Genomic DNA, 8,566 nt, shown 5'->3' on the forward strand with positions numbered 1-8,566 from the left:
ATGAGGGGTGGGCCCCACGCGTGGGTCCCACCATGGGGCCCAACCCTCATGTGAGAGGAGGGAGCATTGCTCCCGGAGTATGTAATAATTACGGTAAGTGGGGAATCCTGGTATTGCACGGTGTGCAATTCTATTAATCTAGATTGTCTATTTAATCTAACGATTATTTAATCAATCACGTAGGGAAACAAATAAATTTAAAATCATAATTTAAAATGCTTCATTGAAAATTAATTTGGGCCTGCACAGGGATGAGAAGTTGTTATTATTGTGGTTTGGGTTTGGCAATTGGCAGCAGCTCATTGTTTTGTTTTATTTTAATATTGATTTTGAAAATGCATAGAAGATGTTTGTGAAAATACGTGTTAGAAAAATTGAAATGATGTTAAGCTATTTCTATCCATGCATGTTTTGCAGTTTGGAGGAAGATTCATCAAATTGAGAAATACATCAGGCTACTCTTCAAATTGGCTGATTTCCTTCACTTCCTACTTAAAGAAGAAAATGAAGCTGATATTGGGGAACAAAGTGCAGAAGCTCTCCCAAGTTTATCCTACCATCAAGGAGGTCCTTGGAATGACAAGTCAGAGAGGTCTTTCAAAGGATTTTGCGCCACTGATCTTGTCCCGTCCATGGTGTCTATCTTTCTTTCTTTCTTTCTTCTGTTGTTGCTATTGTATAATTGAATTGTTGATCAAGTTGTTGAATTTTTCATGTTGTAGCTGATTTTGTGTTCATAAGTATATGTAATCTATACAGACACATTTATACAACTCATGGTACATGCAATTTTGTTGTTGTTGAGGACTGTTTTTTCGGCCCACGTGACATTACTTCATTGGCACCCCATGCCACATCAACATATTATTGGTTTTTTTAGGTAAATCTATTGAAAACCCAAAATAAGCTCATATCTCATTCAACTACATGGATTGGGCTCACATGGCCCGCAAGATCCTTACTTCAAGAGGCATATTCATGGTCCACATTTCCTCTTCATCAATTGGGATCATAACCCCACGACATTATCAACATCAACATATGGATTGAGCTTAAGCAATGAATCAAAGCTCACGGCCCATATTATCTTTCTTACACTCATGGCAAGCAGCTTCTTCAACAAGAGCCCATATTTACACAAAATGACAACAAAACCCGAGGTACGTCATCTCATCTTCGGCTTATGACCCAAGCTTATAAGTCTCATCGGGGAAACTTTGGGAGTTGTGATTTGGAGGGCCAAGAAGTATGTTTAGTAAAGCTCCAGCGGTTTAAAGTTGATAAAAGAAATATGTTGCTTGGCGTGTCTTCTCCAACTCCCTAAACTCTGACGAGTCCGTGTGTAGCGGGTAACATATGGTAAGCATCTCTTATCACGTAGCACTTAAAATGATAGAATTCCCCATTACTCTTTTCTTAAAACTTAATATTCATCATGTGACAAATGCTCAATATCTCCAGCCATCTAACTGCTGGGTAACTGTTCATTCAATCCCCAGCTGTTGCTATACAAATTTAGAAACTTTATTATATTATTCTACATAAATCTCATTACTACTTTCAGCTAAAATCCAACTCAAACTCGTGGCCTAATCTGATTGGCTATCTTTTATCTCTCTCTATACAAAATATTCATGATATCTTTTATACCTAACTGCTGTCTGTCACAATCAGACCATATATGTCTTTGCCAGCTGCCAGAGCAAAGCATTAAAAACTCTTCTTGCTCACCAAGATTATGTCACAACACAATGAGACCTTGACTAAATCTCTAAAGCTTCCTTAGCCTTCAACCAATCCTTCTATTACTTGCTAGATATGTGTTGTAATGAAACCTTGGACCAAAAACACAAACACCCGAAAAGGAAACATTTACAACCGAACCCTAGCAGTGCATTTAGCACTTGACACTTGACTGGAAGTGATATCATCATCCATTTAATGCTGAAATCCCAACAACCAGCTGTTATACCCAAAATAGCAAGATACCCTTCAAAGAGATCTTACCATTTTTCAGCCAAATTCATCCAATAAATGCTGAATGTCCTATCCAGCAGTCTGAAAGCACCCATCTGACCTCATTGGTTTCTGCTCAAAACAAACAGTTTTTCCTGACAGCTGGGACAGCTTTTTCATGATAGCTGTCACAGCTTTTCCTGACAGCTGGAACAGCCTTTTCAGAACAGTTATGACAGCTGACCCAGTAGCCTGAGCATTACTAATTTTTCCACATTTGGCTAAAACCAAAACCAACTATTGTAACTACCTTTTCCTTGCCAAAATACCTTCCTTTTCTGTTACTTTTTCCCCAGCAACTCTTACCCGAAATAACAAGAATATCTTAAAGCTAAACATACCATTTTTGGCCAAATCTTAAGATCGATTCTCTGAAGATTCATTGCTGTTTGGGATAGATTTTGGCTAATATTCTTTGCTAAAATACCCCCTTAAACTCAGCTCTTAAGGGGACCCCTCATCAACACCTCAAGGGGGGACACTAATGGAGAAGAACTCTCTCATACACTTCCCTATTCTTTCTCCCTTTAACAATCTTCTTAGGCTCTGAATGAAGTTCTAAGCTTCTGAGTTTTTTAGTTTCTAGATTAGGAACTAAACTTTTCAGCCCTTAACTCATAAATGCCTTCATAAGCCTTTATACAATCCCAGCAGCTTTGCTAAACACACTACAATACTATTACTCTCTTATACTCATTCTCTCACTCTCCATATCTAGAAAATACGTCTATCTTACTGCTCCTATCTCCAAATATCTAAACACATCTCCATACTCTTCTCTTACAAAATCTCTCATCTTGGAAAGCAATCTCTATAACTTCTTTAGCAGTTATAATGTCATATTTTTACTATCATTAACCACCATATCTCTCATACTTCCATATATCATACATATTACAAATACTATATCCCACAAAACATCTATATCTTTTACCATCTCCACACTTTTCAAGAGATATCAAACATTCATACTAAAAGCCCTTCTCATGGAAGGCATGAAGTTCTATTACTAAAGTCCTTCTCCTAGAAGGCACCAAAATCTTATATCAAAACCCTTCTCTTAGAAGGCACAACTACTTCTTACAAAATCCCTTCTCATGGAAGGCAACTCTATTCATAACTTCACAACAATTAAAAGAGCATTGTTAAAGGGGAAACTCATTTAAGTGCATGATAAGAGGGGCAAGCTTAACCAGCCCCTACACACAGCTGGACATACTCTCTCTCCCTCCAGTTGCACCAATTTTTCCCCTTCAATTACGAAGTTATCATGGCAAATTGCCTCTTTACCGCTGGAGTAACTCTGCTGGGATATTATCAACTTACAAAAGCTGTACAGCTGGGGCTGCAAACCATCAGAGATAAGTGACCTTGCTTCCTTATCTTTAAATTTACATTATTGAGTATATGATTACTTCACATTTAAATACATATTACTTTATTCCAACTGCTATTACATCTATTAACCAAGACTTAAACTCATTTAAATGCATGATAAACTAGCCTTTACTGCTGGCATTCTGTTAGAATCCTATCAGCTCACTGATGCTACACAGCTGGGTTATAAACTATACAAAGATAAACGACTTTGCTTCCTTATCTTTAAATTTACATCATTGAATATATGATTGCTTCACATTTAAATACATATTACTTTATTCCAACTACTATTACAACTATTGCCTAAGGCTTAAACTCATTTAAATGCATGATAAGAGGAACAAGCTTAACTAGCCTCTACCGCTGGCACTTTGCTGGGATATTATCAACTCACAGAAGCTGTACAGCTGGGCTACAAACCATACAAAGATAAGTAATTTTGCTTCCTTATCTTTAAATTTACATCATTGAATATATGATTATTTCACGTTTAAATACTATATTTCAACTATTATTACAACCACTGATCAAAGCTATTATATCAAACACTTATTACATATTTACTCAACCATTATCGCGATTCTTAGACTTTGGTTTTAATGATTTTATAGGCTTAAAAAATATGCCGGTAGCCGTTGGACCACGTGGCCAAATGTTGAGTTCCGGATGCAACTCCCCAAAAAGAACCCAAGCCTAGTAAAGTCTTCTCTCCAACGAACCACACGTGGTTGGGCATCCGAAAAAGGCCCTCGAACAGTTGTATTTTTTACTTTACATTGGAAAGTCATTTTACATGATTAGTTGTATTTCTCTTATTATTAGGGATTGCTTCTTCTATGGCATCTCATTACAATTTCCACTCACTTTCACCTTTTATTTAAGGTCCGTTTAAATATAACTTATTTTGCTGAAATTGAAAATTAAAAACTGAAAATATTGTAGTAAAATAATTTTTAAATATATGAATAGTATTGTAGATCCATTTTTAATGAAAAAGTGGAAAGTGGAGTTTGTAGGACATGTGAACGAATGAATGGTTAATGGTTAATGTGAGAATAGTCAAAAGTTACTGCTAAAAGAAAAAAAAGAACAACAAAAAAAGAACGCGCAAGTGAAGTTTAGGTCATCAGTTCAGAGACAAAACCCCCCACACACGTTACACGTCAAACATTTTCACAGCTCCCTTTTTTGCAGTAAAACTCTTTTCTTTTCACAGTTAACTCTCTCTTCCAAACCCAAACCCTAGCCGCCACCACCTCTTGAATCTTGGTTGCCATTGAGACTTTGGATGAACCTAAAGCATCTCTTTTTCATTGTGGGTAACTGGGTATAGATTGTTAAGGTATTTAGCTTACTTTCTTCCTTTGTGGTTTTCAACTTTTGATTTCTCCGGTTTTGGGTTTTTGATCTATGGTTGTAGTGTGGGTTTCGATCTGTGAGTATATGGGTTTTGATCTGTCACTGTGGTTACATGAGTTTTGATCTGTGGGTATGTCTTAGAATGACCGACTAAACCGAGCCGCACCGGTGCTCAAAAACCACACCGATGGACGCCGGAGAACCGATCTCTAGTGATGATGAACGGAGGTGATGGAGAGGTAACCAATCCCTACGGTGCGGTGGCAAATTTGCCCAAAAACCGCACCGACTGAACCGTGCACAGCCCTACTTTACAGTACACAAAGAGAAAAAACTTTTGGACCCTAAATACCTCTGCTCCGCTCAACTTAAAGCGCTGGTTCGAATCTGATCCATTGTGTCAGCGAGTTCTGGCCACAGGCAGGTAACCATTATACTCCATAGGCTTTTTTATTCGTTTTGATCAGTTGGGATCTGTTTTTTGTTGTCTAGAAATCTAAGGCTTTGATGGGTTGCGTTTAGATTAATGGAGAATGTTTTTTCGTTTGTTCTTTTGTTGAACCTGAGTTCTGGTTTAGATATATAGATATATTGAATAATGTGTTTGTGCACAGTAAGTAAAACACACATGCATATTTCTGGGGACTGGTTTTGTTTAGAGATTATTAAACGAGAATTTGGTGGAAAATTAACCTAAGTGGGTCAATTTTATCAGGCAAAAATTGTGTGATAAAAGCCTTATAGAAGCCGTATATTTTTGGACTTTTTTCCTGGTTGATTTATTCATTTATATTATTATTATTATTTTTATCAAAACTTATAATTGAGTTTCAGTTTGTTTGAAGTCAAGAAAAAGAAAATTTTATATGTTAATCTAGATATTTCTAGGGACTGGTTTTTTTTAGAGATTATTAAATAAAAATCTGTGAACCATTTTATTTATTTTCCTGGTATGTTTATTTATTCTTTTTTTTTTTTGTGATCAAAATTTAAGTTTGAGTTTGATTGAAGTCAAGAAAAATAAAATTGTATATTTTAATCTCAGCCAAATTGATCTAAAGTAGGATTAGGTTAAGGATATAATTTGATTATGCTTTGATGTGTTTATATTTGATCCCATGCTCCTGAAAGCATAAATTTTCTGGGAGATTCATTCTACTGTAGTTTGGTGCATGGACGGAGTCCACATTGACTGTGTAATGAATAAGAGTAAAGATGTCACCTTTTAGAGATCAAGAATATCTTTTAAGCAGAATTATTAGGCTTAAAGATATCACCTTTAGAGAACATTCTTATCTTTAAAGTTGGATTATTTGACATCATCATTAGAGATGGAAGGTGGGTCTCCACCATGTGTGTGTGACTGTGTGTGTAGGTTCAAAGTTGTTTGGTATGATGTAGAGGATGCTAGTTCAATTAAAATTAGTAGAGACAAAAGTTACCACATAGAATAGAAATCTAATTCAATTGGAACTAGCAGAGATAGCTAAGAACCTTGTATAATATAAAATCTATAATAGTGTTTCGTATTATATGTTAATATATTTATATTTGGTTTTGAAATTTGCTATTATTGTTTTAAGGTGTGAATATAATAGTGTTTCGTATTATATGTTAATATATTTATATTTGGTTTTGAAATTTGCTATTATTGTTTTAAGGTGTGAATAATAAATGAAAAAATGTTCCAAATTCAAAAGATACGTTTTAACCCTCTATTCCAAATGTTAATTTTATTACTTTTACAATTTTTACTTAAACTAAGTGATATTTGAATGTCGGTGGAATTTTCATAGTAAGGTTGTGTTTGAAATTGTAACTTTTAAATCAGTATGCTGGATTATGATACTTTTTTGATTACTAATATTGTTTGGTTCCTTATCATAATAGTTAGAACTTAGAAGCTATATGGGCGTGGTCATAAGAATTCTCTGCCTTGTACAACACTTCAATATATAACATTGGTTACACATTTTTGGATTGAATAGTCACTTTAGGATATTGATTATAATGAGAAGAATTTTGTGTAACATGTTGCCTTCTTTGAAATCTACCATTGGGCCCAAATATTGGAAAAAATATTTCTTATAGGACCTTTAATCCTTCCTTAACAATTGTAGCTGCTCTTGCATGTGCTAAAATTTCCGACTTTTTTAATCAAATTGTTTTCTTCTAAAAGCCTGTGTTATTACCCAATCCATTAAATATCATCATCTTTGTTGTCATACTAAAAGTTTGTGTTATGGTAAATTTATATCTTTGTGGTGGGGAGTTTAATGAAAAGTTTTTTAAAATCTCATATTCAATAGTTTTCCCGTGCATCACACGGGTTAACGACTAGTTGGTAACAAAATCGAAGCCCATCATAAATTTTTTTTTCTTTTCTTATTATCATATATATATATATATATATATATACACACACACACACACTCACACGACAATTGGGCTGGGCTAGGCTGCATCCTAGAAGGAGAAATCCAGTCCAAATATATTCGAGTTTGGTAGGCGTGTGCTCGGTTTGGTTCGGTCGGTTTTGTATGTGCATGGCCAACCGAAACTAAATATTTCGGTTTGTGAAATTCTCAACTGAAACTGACTGAAATGGTTGGAAACCGTCGGTTTCAGTGGTATTTCGGTTTTAGTCGGTTTCGATCGGTTTTCCAGAGAGAGGGTTATTGAGATTTTCAAAACCTTAACTTTAATCACATAAAAAAAATAAAAATACAAAAAGCAATTAAGCAATAGAGCAGTTGAACAAAGCTGATGAACGAAGTTGATACAAAGCGACAGAGAAAGAAAAGAGAAGAGAGAAAGAAAAAAGAAGAATCGTACCAAGATCGCCAAACATGCCAAGATTGCTGAACAAGCTGGTGCATGTTGTCTCATTGTCTCGGACCCATCTCAACGAGGCATTTCTTGCATGCCAGACCAGTCTCTCATCAAGGAAATCAAGCACGTCGTTTCGATCCCCATAATGGTCAGGGCCCGTGTTGGCCATTTCGTTGAGGCCTAGATTCTTGAAGCCATTGGGGTCAATTACATCGACGAGAGCGAAGCTATTGCTCTTGCAGATGAGGAAAATTTCATAAACAAGCACAACTTTCGTTGCCTATTTGTTTGTGGGTGTGAGAACCTTGGAGAAGCGTTGAGCAGAGTAAAAGAAGGTGCGATTATGACTGTGGAGGCTGTGTTCTGTGTGAGAGAGTGAGAATGAGATGAAAGTGAAACGTGTTCTAGGGTTTTTAACTTTTTGTTTTAGTTTAATTAGTTTACCTAATTAATTTAAGTTTAATTAGATATTTAATTAGTTTAACGGGTTAATGGGCTTGATTATTTGCAAGGCCCGAGGCCTAATGCCTTAATGCTTAATGTATTTGAAAGTCCTAGGGCCGGCCCAATCTGATTTTATATTATATATATAATATTATAATATAAAATATATTATATACTATCGGTTTGGTTTCGGTCGGTTCGGTGCATACATATTGGAAACCGAAATCGAAACTTCGGTTTGTGAGAAATAGAAACCGAAACCGAACCGAATTGAAATTTTGGACACGGTTCGGTTGGTTTCATTCGATTTTTTCGGTTCTTCGATTTTATGCACACCCTTAGAGTCTGGGCTTGGAGGGGTGGTAACGTAGTGGGTTTTTTCATTTCATTAAAGATATATTTGTTAACATATTTTACAAAGAAAAAAAAAATTTAACATGACTTCGCCATTATTTTGTAAAACAATGTGCATAGTGTGAGTGCAATTGCCAAGAAGGAGAAGAAGGTTGTTTTGTAGGTATTGTAAAATCTAGAG

The sequence above is a fragment of the Quercus lobata genome, chromosome 1 (assembly GCF_001633185.2).
Source record: "Quercus lobata isolate SW786 chromosome 1, ValleyOak3.0 Primary Assembly, whole genome shotgun sequence".
Taxonomy (NCBI): Eukaryota; Viridiplantae; Streptophyta; class Magnoliopsida; order Fagales; family Fagaceae; genus Quercus; species Quercus lobata.